At 43.8% G+C, this 18,616-nt stretch overlaps 1 protein-coding gene and 1 non-coding gene across 2 annotated transcripts in view; both read left to right on the forward strand.

Moving 5' to 3' along the window:
• Nucleotides 1–18,616, forward strand: part of STAG1 (stromal antigen 1) — a 2,620,144-nt gene that overhangs the window by 1,262,524 nt on the left and 1,339,004 nt on the right. The gene's annotated exons all lie outside the window — the stretch shown is intronic.
• Nucleotides 145–249, forward strand: LOC122801447. Its single transcript, XR_006364724.1, has one exon. It is a non-coding gene; the product is annotated as a U6 spliceosomal RNA (small nuclear RNA).

Genomic DNA, 18,616 nt, shown 5'->3' on the forward strand with positions numbered 1-18,616 from the left:
ATACATTTTAGAACTGGGGGGGGTTGGCATAATGGTTAAGGTGTTTACTTCACAGGCAAGAGGTACATGGTTTGATCTTTACAAAGGAAAACTAGGTAGACTTAAAAATGGTGCTACAATGGCAGCTTGCCAATAATTGTTATTGTGCTTTCTTTGGCAGCACATGAACTAAAATGAGAATGAGACGAGAATATTAGCATGGCCCAGAGCAAGGATGACATGCAAATTCAAGAAGCATTCTATGTTTTGGCTTCCCATCCATGTGTAACAGAGTTCCTCCTTAACCCATTTCTAAGTGTAACTTTGACAAATAGTTGTGGAACAAGAAATTCATCCCTGGTTTGGCATCTATTAATGGACACAGGCACCTGTAAATGGTTCATCTTCCAGACCCCTACTTGTAAATGTTTCATCTTGCAAGCCCCTGCATACACTTATGAAGGTTACCAGCAATTGCCAGAGATTTGGGATGCAATGCTAGGCTTGAAAAGGCTGTTGTGGTCATTAGCCTAGTACACACCTATGAACCTATATGCATGCACAGATAGATATATGTGCGCGTGTGTGTTTATCTGTCATTTGTTGATGTCATTAGTCTCATTAGGCCAGTGAACTATTTTTATGTGCGACTCAAAGTTTTATTCATATTGACTAGTATAAAATTGGCCAGAGCAGTTGTGGAAATCCCCTACACTTTTGAGTAAGCCCAATGGGGTCTTTTACATCTACCAGTGCAACAACTGACTCGGGCAGATGAGATCTTGACTTACTGTCTCATCCAAAGTATGACACACTCAGAACTGCATCAACCCTTTACCTTATGCTACACTGAGGTGTCAGGAATGTAAAATTAATCCAAGCACCTGTATTAGAAGTAGAACCCACTGCTTTCTGATCTGCCAGGATCAAAGATGAATATGTTGCCTGTTGAGCCACTGACACAGGCATCCAATGTGCATGTATATTATATATGGAATATACACACTCTTCTGCTCACACCATATATCCATCTCTCTCACTTTTTATGTATACGTATCTATATTTATTTATATCTATAAATAAATAAATATATATATATATATATATATATATATATATATATATATATATATATATATGCATACACATACATAGACATATATAGCTATACATGCAGAGATGAATATAAAATCATCAACCCCCTTTTCCCATTTACTACATGGGGTTGGGGCGTTGTATCAACTCCAAGCACCTCATTCAATGCCACTCTCAGACTTTCTTTGGCAGTCATAGCTGATTGTCACAATCAATATCTTTGCTGAAAGTCTTTATTTCCTTTTGCGTCCTCTTTGAATCTGTAAATCTTCTTCACTAAATCATTTCTGCCTTGTTGCCCATATATTTGAACCACTGTAATTTATTCTCTTGACCTTCTCTGCAATTCAAGCTATTTTTGACTTCTGCTCTGATTTTCTCATTTCTCTCTGTGCTATTTTGACTTCTGCTCTGATATTCTCTGTTTCATAGTTTGCACAACACTACCCATCCTAGGCACTTTATCCTCATCTCCTCTACCTTCCTCAACTGCTCTGCCTTCACTCTGCAAGTTTCAATACCGTTCAGAAGTAACAGTTACACCACTGTTTTGTGCACCACATTTTCAGCTTCTTGGTCATTGTTTTATCACATGACTCTTGACAATTTGTACCATTTGGCAGCAGCCCCTGTAATTCTAGCTTTGACGGTCTCCTTCGGACATCCCTTCTCCTCGGCCACCTCTCCCAGATACTCGATTCTGCTAGCCTGTTCCAAATTTCCCCTTCTGTCTCAATTTCTGTCTCAGTTTCCAGCTTCTTCTCATTTCACCATTTGCTACCATGTTAATTGTCTTGACTGTATTCAGTTTCATTCCCTAAGCCTAGAGTTTTGCATTTCAGTAATTTGCTAAAGTTTGTTTTCAGCGTGCGAGTAATGCCACATCATCTCCATACACAGGCCTTTCTTGATCTGTCCCCTCCAACCTGTTTGCAAATATTGTCTGAACAGTATGAACAGCAGTGGGCTCAGTGATGACCACTGCTACACACCCACTCTCACTGGGAACCCCTATTACACTTCCTGTGTCTGCACACCACTTTTATACACTCTCACAGGGTGTGGGGGGGGGGTAGTAGAAACAGTTACACCTGAATTGTACTAGGGAGGAGCTCTGCTTCACATGGATGGAGATGCCTGTTCCAGAGAACTGTTAGTCTCTGAGATGCATACCTGTCTCTCCAGCATGACCTATTCATATTACAGGCAGTGTTTAAGTCTTTACGATAGGTAATACTGGTCCTGTTTGCTTTGCGGATATGCAGGAGGTCCATCAGAGTGGGCCTTGTATGCTAGGCATAGATATCCCCTCAACAGCCTGTATGAGACAGACTAGAGAGATAGGGCCTTGAGGCAGTCTGCATAGGACATCTTTCTTGTGCCCTATATTCTTTTAGTGAGGAACCTCTGTGGTTGTTCCAGTTAGCACTGCCTGGTTAGGTACATACCAAAGTGGGCATTACACTAAATGATGCATCTGATGAATGCCAAATACAGTGAAACAATGACTTCCTTGGACCTAGATGTCATATCTTTGTTTATAAGTTACACAACATAGAATGATTTCCTCACTACTGTAAACATGTGATGTTCAAAGACTAGATTACTCTGTGTATGTTCTCAAGTCCCCAAGTACTGGGTCAACCCTTAGGGATGTGTTGTCAATTTGATAGTTATTAGGAGTGAATGACTTCCCAAGGGATACTATTATCCATTTCTTGGCATTTAGTTTTAGTCCATGGCTCTGGCACTTGTATGTCTGTGTCAGCCCTTCCTGGAGAAAATTGGTGGCAGTGGGCGATTCAGTGATAGCTCGTAATTTGCAATCATCTGCAAATTTAGTCAGCTGGAGGCCATGGACTTTGGCCATGACTTCAGAGAAATCAGTGGGACTGATCCCTAAAGGACTTCAATTGTGACTGGCCACTTTGTAGAGGTGGATCCCACCATTTCTAACTTCCTGGGTCCTGTCTGAGTCAGCTGGCTGTCCACAGGGTAGCATAAAGGTTTGTACCCAACTTAAGTTTGTCAATAATGCCCGAGTGGGGGATTGTGTTAAATGCCTTGACCCAAGTCAAGGTATGCAGTGTGAATCATTTTGCCCTCATCCATTGCTTTAGTGACCTTCTCAAAAACATCTACCAGGTTGAGTAGGCATAACCTGTTCTTGATGAAACTAGACTGGGCGAGATCCAGTGTCTGAATGTTTCCTATGTCATTATTGATCACTTCCATAATTATTTCCTTGGCTTTGCATGTGAGACTTAGGGGTCTGTAGTTCCCAAGATGTGTAGATGGCCCAGCTTTGTGCAGAGGGATGACTGCTGCTGTTCTCCAGCAAGAAGGGCGCTTTTCCATTGTTGGGTCCTTGTCTTTGTTTTCTTGGACAGCAACTTTTTGCATTTATTGTAGAGTTTGTTGATGCTGGAAGTCCACCATGCTAGCTTGATTTTACTCTGGGCTCTGGCTTTGATTCTGGCTGGTACAGCAGAGTTTATACACTTATGCAAGTGATTGTACAGGGCTTCGGTGTAGTTACCACTTTCAGCATGGGGTGGGGCTTGGAATGCATTTATACCTCCACCTAGTATGGCAAAGTTCGCCTTGGTGAAGGTTTTTAGTTCGATTTCACAGTTTGTAAGTTCTGTTAGTGTCAGTTTGAAGGATGACTGATTTGTGGCCAGTTTTAACTAATGAGGGGTCAGCAGTTGCAACAGTGTACCTGTTTGGCATGTTGGTGAGAACCAGATCTAGAATGTTTGTTCCTCCTGTCGGGGTATGGACAATTTGCTCAAGGGCATTTGAAATCACAAAGTCAAGGAACTTTTGTGCTAGGGAGTTTAGGCTTATGTAGGTTTCCCAGTTGATGGTGGGATAACTGAAATCCCCCATAACCAGCGTGTGCGGTAAAAATTTGGATTGCCTTCAGTTTGGTTAAGTAAGCTGTGTGGGTGTGGTGACCCATGGAGCGGGGGTCTATAACTAGCTAGGACTTGAATGGGGGTCTTGCCCATTGCAGCCTGCACCTGGAGTAACTCCATGGAGTTGTCCAGTCTAACTAAACGTGACGTGAATTTATCTCTAATTTAGATTGAAACATTGCCTCCTTTGGTTTCACACATTCCTTTTGTGGTCCAAAGGTGTGGAAGTTATTGTAGCCTTGCAGGGCCAGGGTACTGTCTGAAGCTTTAAACCAGGTTTCTGTGACTGCACAGACCTCTACATCTTCTAGTGATAGAAGTGCTTCCAGGGAGTGCAGTTTTTTGTTTGAGTTCCTAGCATTTAGCAACATGACCCTTACTTTGTTCCGATTGGTTAAATTCACATTGGTAATATTGTTTTTTTTCAAACCTTACCTAAAAAAAGTCACTATGGGGTAGGCAAGAGCTTTTGCCAGGTGAAAACCTAGGCATTCCAGGTGCAAACAGTCTGTGGCAAAGCAGTGAGGTTTGTTGGCCTTGGTTTCCCAGTTAGGTGGGAACTGGATCCCCTTGGAATGACACCAAAAACTAAGCCAATTATTGAAATCAATCATTTTTTATTTATACTGCGGAATCTTTCTGGGTGAGGGTAGTATGCTGCTCAAGGCTAGGGACATGGCTGCCTGGGACACATACTCAGAGAGCTCGACCATGTCTCTCTTCATATAGTCCAGTGAGGTATGCCTCAGGTCATTCACACCAGCATGAACTTTGACACATTCGTAACAGAACTTGTTGCTGAGAGACATCAGTGTATGCTTGATTTGGCAAATCCTAGCACCAGACAGGTAGGTGAAGTGACTTTCTCCTTGTCCAGCCTGGTGAGAGGGACATCCACGTATCTCACTACTGAATCTCCAATGACAAGAAAACTTGTTTTTTGAGTGTTGAGCCTTATGGCCCTTGGTGGGTGAGACACTGGTGTTGCTATGTGTCAGTGGTGTAGAGACTGTGTTTGCTGTAGAAGACTTGTGTTTTGAAGGTCTCTGATGTTTTGGTAAGATTTTTGAGAGAATCTCTGTATATGTGGATTTACGTGTCTAATGCATACTGTGTGTGAGTAGTGGTACTATGTGAATATGTAGTGGTAGGTGAGTTGACAACCTTCCCTGTGTTACTATTTTGAGTGAGAGAGAGCATGGACTCTAGATTCTTGGTGTAAATACTTCACTTGCACTCCATACTAGATTGTGTTATTAGTAGAGGGTTGTCTTTGTATCTGAGACAATTGCTACACTGCCTCAAGAGACCCAAGTCAACAAGGTTTGCAGTAGAAATGAGAGTGGTCCAACTGTCTGTAATACTAGGTTGAAGACTGTCACTAGGGGTGGCTTTTAAGAAACAATCAAGGAGAAGCCTGACAAATGAATTCTCTCTTGTTTGTGAGTTGCTCAGTGCTGGTTGGGGCCATTCTTCTTCTAAGGGCCACCTATCAACTATCTATGCTTGTCTGCCTTTATCTCCTCATTTAACTACTAGATTTGAGGGGAAACAATTCCTTAAAGGCATCCTTAATGTTAGACCTCCCAGGAAACCTGTTTCTCCTTCCTGGGATCTTAATTTTGTTTTGGAGAAGTTGACCTAGGCTCCTTTTGAGCCTGCTGCTTCAGCTTCCTTGCAACATTGTTCCTGGAAGACTGTTCTTTGGTTTATAGGTAGATACTAGGCTATCTGCTCGAGGGCATTTATAAGCCTAGTCAGTGTGTGTCGGCTTTCACCGCCCCATTGATTAATTAATTGATCCTCTGTCAAGCAGAGCCAACGAAGTGTTCTCAGGGGTGTATTTTCTGTTACCCATCCACTCGTCAAGGTTTATCTTGAAGAGTGTTAGTGAGGGGCTCTGCCTGATGTAATTTGGAATTTTGTTCCAAAGCATGGGGGGAGTCTCTGTGACAGGGATCTATCCCTCCAGCATGTTCTATTTATTGTTGTGGCGAGGTTTAGCTCATTAAAGCGCGTGGCTCACAGTGACTTGCATTTCTTTAGGTGGAGCATGTCCATGAATTCTGAGTTGGACATGGCTTTGCAAGTCAGGCGGAGATCACCTCTGAGTAAGCGATATGCCAGTGAGTACAGCCGGAATTTTTTCAGTCTGGCTGCATAGAACATATGTTTGAGGCCAGTAATCCTCTTGGTGAGGTACTTTTGTGGTCTTTCCAGCTGTTGGAAGTATCTTGTGAGGTACATCCCAAATAAGGCATTGTACTCTATGATGGGTCTAATGAGTGACTAGTAGAAGGGCACTATAACCTCTTTATTTCTAGAGGCAAACCCTTTAGTAATTAGATGGGCCACATAGAAGATTTTCCTAACTACTTTGACAATATGATTGTCAAAGGAGAGATTACTATCTACCTGGGTCCCCAGATCTCTTATTACCTCTTCTGTATTAAGGGGGCTGCCACCTATGTGGGAATTTTGTTTTTCCCAAACGGGATGACTATGCATTTTTTGGCATTTAGCTTGAGGCAATGTCTTTGACACCAGGTGTCCGTCTCAGTAAGGCCCTTTTGGAGGATGTCCTTGTCAGCCAAAGAGTCAGTTATGGCTCCCAGTTTGCAGTCATCGGCGAACTTGGTTAGCCATAGTCCTCCTGTTTTTCCCTGTACTTCTGAGACGCATATGCCGAACAGTAGGGGTCCCAGGACTGAGTCTTGCAGGATACCACTTGTGTCTGATTTAGAGTCGGACCTGGAGCCCGCTATTCTTACCGTGCGAGTTCTGTCTGTAAGCCAGTTGGCAACTCATCTCGTGACTTAGAGGTTTATATTCAGGCTGGTGAGTTTTTCTGTTATACCCGAGTGGGGAATGGTGTTGAAAGCCTTGGCGACGTCAAGGTAGGCTGTGTGAACCACCTTTTCCTCGTCTGTGGCCTTGGTGACTGTCTTGAAGAAGTCAACCAGGTTTAGTAGGCATGATCTGCCCTTAACAAAGCCAAACTGGGTCGGGTCATGTATGTGGAGGTTCCCAATGTCTTTGTTAATGAGTTCCGTGATAATGTGCTCCATAGCCTTGCAGACCAGGCTAGTCAGGCTTATGGGGCAATAGTTACCAGGGTCAGTTGTGGCCCTTCCTTTGTGGAGAGGAATAACCATTGCTGTGCACCATTCTATAGGCACATAGCCTGTGGAGAGGCTGAGGTTGAACAGCATGTTTAGGTGGGGGGTTAGATCATTCTGTAGTTCGTGCAAGATGCAGCCTGGGACACCATCTGGTCCCACTGACGCTGTGTTTTTGGCTTTTGAAAGGGCTGTTTTCACCTGTGCGTCTGTGATTTTTGGGACACTACACTTTTCCGTTATTGTTGTGGGCCCTTTTGGAGGTGAGAGGGGGGTGAAGATGTTCTTCGTTCCACATTGCTGCAGTCCTTACTATTGGGTAGTCCGCTGTCCAGTCGGCCCGAATACCAGAGTATATGGCTGACGTCGGTCAGGGCGCATTAGACTGACGTCAGTACGTCAGGGTACTAATGCGCATGACCGACGTCATATCCTCAGTCTTTTTTGCCGCATGGTCCGATGCAGAAGCAGTTTTGCGAGTGCAGGTTGGCGTTCTGAAATATTTCCGAAGCCGGAGTTTCAGACCGAATCAGAGTTGGCTAAGTACCCCGTTGGGGAACATTTTGGTTTTTTCTTGCCTCAGTATTTAACCGGATGTCAGAAAAAGTGAATAACTGTATTTCTTGTGGGAAACAGATACCTCATAGGGATTACCATACCTTGTGTATACCTTGTTTAGGGCCTGAGCACGACGTTGTTGGATGCCGCTCTTGTGCTAGGTTTAACAAACGCACTATTAAGAGACGGTTAGACTGTGCTAGGTTAGTGTTTGGGAAGCGTTGCAATTATAAAATGCCGTCGGATGCTCCGGCCGCTTCGTCAAGAAGCGCAAGGACAAAACAGCGAAGCCTAGGGTTGATGAACCGGCAGTCCCGGACGTCGGTTCTTTAGAAGGCTCAGTGGAGCCAGAGGTTTTGCCAGGAGTTTCTTTGGAGTCTCAGGCTGAGACTTTACTGTTACAGGATGTGCCTTCTCAGGAGGTAGGCCAGGCTGAGGGGGCTTCTCAGGTAACTGTTCTTCCCTCTCTTCCCAAGGTAGTTAGAGCCTCTCCTTCTGTTGCCAAAGCTTCTTTGAGAGGTAGGCCAAGTTCAGCTTCAGTGGGGGCTTCTTCTAGCATTTCAGTTTCTGTGCCTAAGAAACATATGCTTAAAATGGCAGAAGATTTGATTACTATGATTAGAGGTTCTATGCCCCCTCCTGATAAGAGGCCTAGGGTGGAACCGGAGTTTGATAGTTTTGAACAGTGTTCAGAGGCTTCTGAGTCTTCTGCGGAAGATTTGCAGGAGTTTCCTCCTTATTCTGATTCTGATGTGGATGATTCCACTCCTACAGCTTCTCCTCCTGAGGATTTCTCATTTTCAGAGACTCTGCATTCCATGAGGGAGCACTTCAAATGGGAAGGCCAGGATTACTCTGATTCCAGGAAAAGGCTTAGGGAATTCTTGTTTTTGCCCCAGCATAGGCCCTTAGCTATACCTCCTGTGTTGAATGTGGTGGAAGATGATTTGCAGAGGCTTCCTGAACCCTGATTCTTTGCGACCTGCTCCTGTTACACCTGATAGGTACTATAGCGTGCCTGAAGCCCATAAGTACCTTTTAAGAGTCCTAGGGCAGACCCGAAACTGTTTCTCAGGGACCTAAAGGTGTTAAGGCCTCTGTGGTTAAAAACCCTGTTCCCACTGATAAAGAGGCAAGGGCTTTGGATAGATGGGGAAAGAAAGTGTATACTTCTTCCACTTTAGCCATGAGGGCGTTGAATTGTCAGTTTCACATGCTTAAATATCAAAATTATCTCCTTTCACAACTGAAATCTAAGGTGGATGCTTTGGCGGAAGGTATTGAGTGTAAAGAGTTGCTGGATTTAGTTCATGTGTCTGAACAAGTGGGTAAGCATACTTTGCAATGTGGTTTTGATGCTGTACAGGCCTCCTCGAGGGTGGCTGCCACTAGTTCTGTTCTTCGCAGGCATGCCTGGTTGAGGGATCAGAATTTAGCTGAGCATGTTAAGACAAGGATTTTGGATGCTCCTTTACAGTCTGATGTGTTGTTTGGTTCACCTGTGGAAGCAGTTTTAAAGAAAATGGAGGACAAAGCTAAGTCTATGCAAACTGTTAAAGATTTTTGCAGGTGCAGCCACCAAGTTTAGTAGAAATTGGCCTACTAAGGGATGGACATATCCTGCTTATGATTCCCAGTCTAGGGGTAGGTCTAGATGTGGTAGGGGCAGAGCTCAAGGTTCTTTAGGCCTAGAACAGGGAGTTCACCTGCTCAGACTTCTGGTGAGGGTAGGGGTCAGTCCTTTCGTAAACAGACCCAATGACCTGCTTTTTCAGCTGCCAGTAGATTCTCGTCTGGCAGCTCCTTTGGGAGGAAGACTGTCTCTTTTCAAAGGAAATTGGGATTTAATTACTCAAGACAGATGGGTGTTGGATATCATTCACCACGGTTACAGGTTTTATTTCCATACATTGCTCCCTTTCAAAGGCATGCCAGATGTTCCGCCTCCACAAAGGAAAGAGGCTCACAAGCAAATTTCTCTGTTACTCCAAATAGGGGCCATTCAGCCAGTCCTGTATCAGAAAGGGGCCTAGGATTTTATTCTCGCCTGTTCCTAGTACCAAAGAAGGGGAACACGTGGAGACCAATTTTGGATTTATCTATCCTCAACACTTATCTGGACATTCCCAAGTTCAAAATGTTGACGTTACAACAGCTTTTACCTCTGCTGGGCAAAGATCACTGGATGGTAACTTTAGATCTCAAGGAAGCTTACCTTCATGTGCCTATAAGACTAAGTTGCAGGAAGTATCTGCGTTTCGAGCTGGAAATTCTCATTATCAGTTCTCTGCATTGCCCTTTGGCTTATCTACTGCCCAGAGTATTCACAAAGGTTCTGGCTCCAGTGATAGCTTACTTCAGGCTAAAAGGAATTCAAATCTATCCTTACTTGGACGACTGCCTGATTCTGGCTCAAGAAAAGGAAGACCTTCTACAGCATCTGGAATATGTTATAGCAGTGCTAAGATGCCTAGGGTATTCTGTGAACGAAATAAAGTCCAGTCTAGTACCCTCTCAAGACATGTGCTTTCTGGGTGTGAGACTGAATACAGCAGCCCAGATGGCCTTTTTAACCCCGGACAAACAAAAGAGTCTATCACTTTACTTCCATCAGCTATCTCATCAGTCCGTGCTGACTGCAAGGACAGTCCTTCAAGCATTAGGGTTCATGGCATCTTGTATTCTGGTGCTTCCCAATGCCAAACTGCATATGAGGAAGCTACAATGGTATCTCAAAATGTATGGACACAGCACTGCCAGGATTTGGACACTGTCATTCAAATAATACCTTGCCTTCAAAAGAATTTTGTGGTGGGCTCAGGAATGTCACCTAAACAAGGGACTCTCTGTGACCCGACCAGAGGCGAGTCAGATTTTAACGACAGATGCCTCGGACATTGCTTGGGGAGCTCATCTAAATGGAAAGTGGATACAAGACAAGTGGCCTGCCAGACTACAGCATCTACATATCAACATGAAGGAGATGTTAGCAGTCCAGTTTGCATTAATGGCTTTCAAGGAGTTACTTTTTCCAGGGCAGGTGTTGATTCTAACAGACAACACAACTGTCATGTGGTACATCAACAAGCAAGGGGGAACACATTCTTATCCACTATGCAGGCAAGCAATGATTTTATGGGAGACTGCGCTAAGCTTGCAACTAACTCTTCAGGCAAGGTTTCTGCGGGAGCACAGAACTCCTTAGCAGATGTGTTAAGCAGACAAATCATGGATCCCCACAGTGGAAACTGGATCTTCATGTATTTCAGAAATTGACAGTGTCATGGGGAACTCCAGACATAGATCTGTTCGCTTCTCCACTAAACCACCAGCTGCCAAAGTTTTGCACAAAGGGGTTTCATCACACAGCTTGGAAAGTGGATGCTCTGTCTTTCAGTTGGAAAAACCTTCATGTGTATGCCTTTCCACCTCTGCCTCTTCTTCCAAAGGTGCTGTTAAAAGTCAGACAAGACAAGCCAAGGATGATTTTGATAGCTCCAGATTGGCCTCGCAACACTGGTACCCACTACTAAGGAGTCTGGTAAGGAAGCCTCCATGGCCTTTACCTTTGATTCCTCATCTGTTATCTCAGAAGGACGGTCATCTGCTCAATGTCAAGCTTCACTCTCTTCATCTAACAGCCTGGCATATTCTGTGTTGAAACACAGCAGGTCTCAACTTCCTCAACAAGTTTTAAATGTGATTATGGAGGCTAGAAGACCTAGTACAAGGAAAGTGTACGCATGAAAATGGAAGAGATTTTTGTTTTGGAGTACAGCAAAGAATTTGGAGATTTCTGAGCCTAATTTGAGTGTGGCTCTTCAATATCTTACTGAGTTATTGGACAAAGGTTTGTCCTTCTCTTCCATTAAGATTCATGCTGCAGCAATTTCAGCTCACTATGATTGTGACCCACCATTGTTTTCGCATCCTTTGTTCAAGCAGTTTCTTAGAGGGGCAAAGAATATAAGACCCCCACATAGAGCTCCTACTCCTGCTTGGCATCTCAATTTTGTGTTGGAAAAACTTACTCTACAACCTTTTGAGCCTGCGGCTACTGCTGAATTGAAATACTTGTCATGGAAGACTGCTTTTCTGTTGGCTATTACTTCTGCAAGAAGGGTGTCTGAGTTGCAGGCCCTTATGGCAGTAGAGCCCTTTTTGATTTTCCATAAGGATAGGGTATCATTACGTACTAATCCTTCCTTTATGCCTAAGGTGGTTTCTAGTGTGGCTTTAAACCAAACTATTCATTTGCCTACTTTTTATGCAGACCCCCAAAATAAAGGGGAAAAGATTTTGCACACTTTAGATGTACACAGGCAATTGCGTTATTATTTAAGCAGGACTAAGGATTTTAGGCAGTCTCAGCAGTTGTTTGTTTCTTTTGCTTTGAGCTCGCAGGGCAAGCCTGTGTCAAAACAAACTATTTCTAGGTGGATTGGGTTTTGCATTGCATTTTGTTATTCCCATCATGGCAAGGAGATTCCAGCTGGGATTAGGCCTCATTCCACTAGGGCTACTGCCACTTCAACAGCATTTCTAAGGGGGGTGGCAACTAAGGATATTTTGGAGGCAGCTACTTGGAGTTCAGTGCATACTTTCTCTAAGCATTATCACCTTCCTATCTACTCTAAGTCTAGGGCTGGTTTTGCCACAGCTGTTTTGCAAGGCATGTTGTCAGCTCCTCCTACTTTATGATTTGCCAGCCTCCCTTACCTCTGCTTTGGGATTCTACCCAATAGTAAGGACTGCAGCAATGTGGAACGAAGAACATAGTACAGTTTTGTACCTACCATAAATGTAGATGTTCGAGGATCCACATTGCTGCAGTCCAATTTACCCTCCCTCCTTCCCCTCTGTGTTTAGGGGTGGTTGTGTAGGTGAGGTTATATGCTGATATTTTTGTATATATTTTTGTATATATTGTACATATTTGTGGTGCAGGTATTTTGGGCCTTGTCTTTTTAGGGTCTTCTGACATCTGGGGCAAGAAAAGACTGAGGATATGACGTCGGTCATGCGCATTAGTACCCTGACGTACTGACGTCAGTCTAATGCGCCCTGACCGACGTCAGCCATATACTCTGGTATTCGGGCCGACTGGACAGCGGACTACCCAATAGTAAGGACTGCAGCAATGTGGATCCTCGAACATCTACATTTATGGTAGGTACAAAACTGTACTTTTGCACTGAATCTATCTGCCAGGATGTTGGCAATATCAGTAGGTTTAGTATATTTTGTGCTATTTTGCAGTAGTTCAGTGCATATCTGTGAGTTGCCACTTAGATTCTTAACATAGCTAAAGAAGGCTTTGTGGTTATCTTTTGAATCCTTGGCTATTTTTTTTTTCAAAGTTAGCCTTGGATGATTTCATGAGGGACCTCAGTTTCTTACTGATACTGGTCAGGGATGTCTTTCCTTCTTGGGATTAACTTCTGCCAGACAAGTGTCTGCATTGCAGGCCATTATGGCTTGTCCTCCTTTACTTCTGCCAGACACGTGTCTGCAATGTAGGCCGTTATGGCTTGTCCTCTTTTTTTGATTTTTCATGCAGATGAAATGTCCTTGTGCACTAACCCTTCTTTTATGCTGAAGGTGGTTAATGAGGTGTCATTTAATCAGTCTATTAGTCTGCCTACCTTTTTCCCTGTCTGCAAACTGACAGTGAGAGGGTGCTGTATATAGGTTCATAGTTTTATAGGTGTTTACCAGGCTAATGACCACAAAGGCCTTTTTAATCCTAGCCATGCATCCCAAATCTCTGGCAAGTTCTGATACCCTTTATAAGTGTAAGGATGGGCTTGGGGGATGAACCATTTACAGGTTACCTGTGTCCATTAGAGACATACGTGCCAAACCAGGGATGAATTCCTGATTTTCCATCCTAGTGTCCAAGTTGCTCTTGAATTGGGTTAGGGGGGAACTCTGCTTCACATGGGTGTGGAGCCTGTTCCATAGACAGGGTAGTCTCTGGGATACATACCTCTCTCTCCAGCAGGTCCTATTTATATCACATGTGAGGTTTAAGTCTTTAGAACAGGTAATTCTGGTGCTGTTTTGTGGATATGCAGGTCCATCAGAGTGGGGTCTGACAATTCCCTGTATGCCAGGTATAGATCTCCCCTAAATAGCCTGTAGGAGACAGAATACAGGGATAGGGCCTTGAGGAGGTCTGCGTAGGACATATTACTTGCATCCTGTATTCTTTTAGTGAGGAACCTCTGTGGATGTTCCAATTGTTGGATATGCCTGGTTAGATACATACCAAAGGGGGCATTGTACTCAATGATAGCTCTGATGAATGCCAAATACAGTGGAACAATGACTTTCTTGGACTTAGATGCCATACCTTTGTTTAAAAGTTGCGCAACATAGAATGATTTCTTCACCACTGTAGACATGTGATGATCAAAGGCTAGATTACTATCTGTGTGTGTCCCTAAGTCCCTGACTGTTGGGTCAACTCTAAGGGCTGTGTTGTCACTACGATAGTTACCAGGGATGGATGACTTCCCTAAGGATGCTATTATGCACTTCTTTGGGTTTAGTTTTAGTCCATGACTCTGACACAAGTTGTTTCTGTGTCAGCCCCTCCTGAGAAAGTGCGTCTTTGTGTGCGCGCGTCTGTGTGACTGACTGTGTGTGTCCCACAGGCACATGTGTGAACAGAATTCTAACTGTCTTCTGTAGTAGTACTGTTATAGGAACAGCTTTTTTTGTTTAAAATGCAGGTTAGATTTAGGGACAGGGTAATCATATGTTACTTTTGTGGAGCAAGGAGGCTTTGCTGGTTGCAATGGAGCCAGTGATCCAAAAACTCTTATACAGCCATAAACCAAATAGCCCAGCTAATACTAGGACCATAGATATAAATCCACCCAAAATTAATGCATATGGTGAAGGTACATATTTATAACACAGTGCTTACTCGCGTCTCTAGAACAAAGTCTCTAACCTAAACAGTGTGACACACTGTCTGCCTTTACAAAGGATAACTGAGTGAGTATTCATAAATTCACCCCTGGTATGAATGGCCTGGCCCTTCTTGAAAAGGGATGAAAAGCTTAAGGGTGGGCACTGGCAAAGGGGAAATGTAACTCCTATGAACCCATGACATATGATTAAGTCACATCCCTGTATGTATGTATGAACCCATGACAGTATGTCAGGAATCTCAATGGCAACACTCAGATCTGCTCTGAGTTACAGCACAATGGCACTAAATATACAGAACCAACTGATATTGCCAACATCCTGGCAGGTAGGGTCAGTGCTAACTTTACCCCCTCTCACCCCCTAAAAATCTCTGTACCGGAAGAATGCAAAGTTCCTGTAATCACGGCTCCTCGGGTAAAAACCACACTCAGCAAAGCCAAGAACACAACATCCATGGGACCTGACAACATCCCAGGCTGCTTTCTACACGAACTACAGAATGAACTGGCACCCCATCTAAGTACCATGTTCAATCATAGCCTCACCTCAGGCTTTGTGCCCACTGAATGGCACACCACAACAGTTGTCCCACTCCACAAAGGGGGAGCCACGAAGGACCATGGGAACTACCGCCCCATTAGCCTGATGAGCCTGGTTTGCAAGGCCATGGAATGTATCATCGTGGAACTCATAAACAAAGACATTGGTAATCTCCAAACTCTGGACCCCACCCATTCCGGGTTTGTAAAAGGCAGATCATGTCTCCTAAACCTGATAGACGAGGGTAAGGTGGTTCACACAGCCTATCTAGATCTCGCCAAGGCTTATGACACCATTCCCCACTCTGGAATTATAGATAAACTCATTAAACTAGGTATAAATCCCTATGTCACAAGATGGGTTGCCAACTGGCTCACTAACGGAACCCACACTGTGAAAGTAGCGGACTCCAAATCAGACTTCAGACCAGTGACAAGTGGAGTACTACAGGGTTCAGTCCTGGGTCCTCTCCTGTTTGCTATCTACTTCTCTGAAGTACAGGCTAACACAGAAGGTCTTTGGATAACGAAGTTCGCAGATGACTGCAAACTAGGAGCCATAATCAAAACTCCTAATGATGTGGACGTCCTACAAAAGGGCCTCACTGAGACAGATGCCTGGTGTCAAAGCCATGGCCTCAAGCTCAGTGCCAAAATGTGCATTGTCATCCCCTTTGGTAAAAACTATGTACCCATGAACTACCTACCCCACATAGGCAGTAGTCTATTTAACACCGAAAGTGTGATGAGACCTGGGGACACAGGTGGACAGTAGTCTCTCCTTTGATAATCACGTCGCCACAGTGGTCAGGAAATCCTTCTACATGGCACACCTCATCACAAAAGGCTTCTCATCCAGAAAAAAGAGGTCATTGTTCCCCTCTATTCATCACTCATTAGACCCATTATAGAGTACAATGCCCCTTTTGGTATGTAATGGGATGGGACGGTTGCCTAATGGTTAACGTGTTTTCCTTGCAAACACAAGATGCAGGGTTTGAGTCTCACAAGGGATAATTGGCTAGGCTTAAAATGGCTCACAAGGGCAGTTAGCTAAGTACTAACCTATGAACCTATGTACCTCACAAGACATCTACAACAACTGGAAAGGCCGCAGAAATACCTCACAAAGAGGATTACTGGCCTCAAACAGATGCCCTATGCAGACCATCTCAAAAAACATCAGCTTTACTCCATCGCATATCGCCTACTCAGAGGCGATCCCTGCCTAACATACAAAGCTATGTCAAACCCAGAACTGTTGGACATGTTCCACTTAAAGAAATCCCAATCCCTCCGAGCTACACGCTCTAGGGACCTAAACCTTGTCACCACAATAAACAGAACATGCTGGAGGGATAGATTCCTGTCCCAGAGACTTCCCATACTCTGGAACAGACTACCTATGTAAGTCAAACAGAGGTCCTCATTAGCACTCTTCAAGAAAAATCTTGATGATTGGATGGGAAATAGGAAATTCAAGCCAGGGATCACTTCTGTGACTTTGCTCGACAGGGGCACAGGAAAATAATTTTCTTGAGTGGCAAATGCCAGGGTACCTTTTGGCTAGGTTTATATAGGCCTTAGGGCCAATAGCCTAGTACCTACCTATGAACATATGACTAAGTCATATCCTTGTATGGAAGCAGAGTTACTGGGCATAACATGCTTAGGCCTGTTTTCCTGGTGACTGTTGGGTGACCTGCATGGACTTGCAGTATGTGGGAGTGGAGAAGGAGTATACGCTACCTTGTCTGCACTGAAGGATGAGGTCTTTGACAGTGTGTCAAGAAGTCTTTGACAAAAGGTGTGTGCATGGTATTTTTACAGGCAGTATGTGCACTGGTGAGTGTATTTCAAGACAACGTTTATATGACTACAACATAAAAAAGTACATCAGCCAAATACTTTAATGTACTTTTTGCTTTTGTGTTTCAGGCCATCTTGAGATGCCAGTTTCTGTAAGCTTAACCCAACTCGTACAGTTAGAGGTTTTCGTTCTTGCAGGGAAAGTGCATCAGTAAAATGAATGTGTTTCCTCTCATGCATCCTGTATTTCTCATCTCTCCTCTTGGGTAGCTGATATTTGTGGTTCCACAGATTTTCACTGAAATTATTTTTCACATCTGTTCCAAATGTGTTACAAGCCTATAGATATGGCACTTACAAATGTATACATAGTTTTATTATCATTTTCTGCAGATATCAATCTCCACTGAAATTTCAGCTTCTTCAAATTTGCACATTCACTACAATGTTGACTAAATATATAAAAATAGTTATATAATTCTCAGGTTGTGATAACAGAAGCCTGAGTCATTTAGTTTGCATAGTAATTATTCTAAAATCTCTGCAGTCATCCTTGGCTTTTTGTTAAGTACTTTTGATCTTGGACATACTGGATCAAACAATGGGCGTCAGCAGAGGTGAAAATGGTCATGTCCATCTTAATGAGGTGCTAAGTGCATTGATATTGACTTTCATTTCATTGAGTGAGATGTTTAAATGCTGAGCTGTTTAAATTCTCTTATGCATTTCAATGTATGTATTTATCTGAATGTGTGTTAACCAGTGTAATCTATTCACGCATTCATTACAAAGTAGTAAACTCAGATATTGTCTAGGTGCATCATGTGGAGAGAAAATACTTGGCTTAATTGTTTGGGGGTGGGTATGCTGTTTTATGAAATAATGTGTGTGTGTGTCGCTTTCTGCAGAATTTGCTCAGCTGTGGAACTGACAGGCATAAGGGAATGTTGGACGAGAGGTTAGTGCAGGCTTTTTTAACTACATTACTCCTTTTTTAAGAATTTTACTTTTTGTGGTTGGTGACAGTGGGATTATAAATGACAGTCATAATTTGCTATAGATGACTTGAATTTTGAAGTAAATTTTACAGATAATAGGTTCATAGGTGTGTACTAGACTAATGGCCATGGAGCCTTTGCAAGCCTAGCCCATAGGATTACCCTGGTATCATGCCACCTGACCTTACTTCCCGGTGCCTCTGTTGAGTAGAGCCACTGAAGTGATCCCCGGGGTGAATTTTCTATTTCCCATCCACTCATCAAGATTTCCCTTGAAGAGGGCCAGTGAGGTGCTCTGCTTGAAATGTATGTTGTCTGTTCCATAACATGGGCAGTCTCTGGGTTTATGAACTTGTCCCTCCAGCATGATGTCCTTCATGGATGCATCTGCAGTCATAACAACTGGGTTGTCCTGTCGTCAGGCAGCCCTTCAGTCGGCCGGATTCCAAAGTCCGGGTCCGGCTTCGGCTGATGTCGCACTTCACCCGACGTCATCTCTGTTGGTCTTCGGGTATAAAGGCATCAGCCGACGCCATTTTCCTCAGTCTTTCTTGCCGCGTGGCGCCCGAAGCAGAAGCTGTTCGCAAGTGCCGGTCGGTCGGATCCAGAGATTACTTCGAAGACTTCTAAAGCTAAGTACCCCGTTGGGGACTCTT

Source organism: Protopterus annectens, chromosome 4.part1 (genome assembly GCF_019279795.1).
Source record: "Protopterus annectens isolate FY-2018-M chromosome 4.part1, PAN1.0, whole genome shotgun sequence".
Classification (NCBI taxonomy): domain Eukaryota; kingdom Metazoa; phylum Chordata; order Ceratodontiformes; family Protopteridae; genus Protopterus; species Protopterus annectens.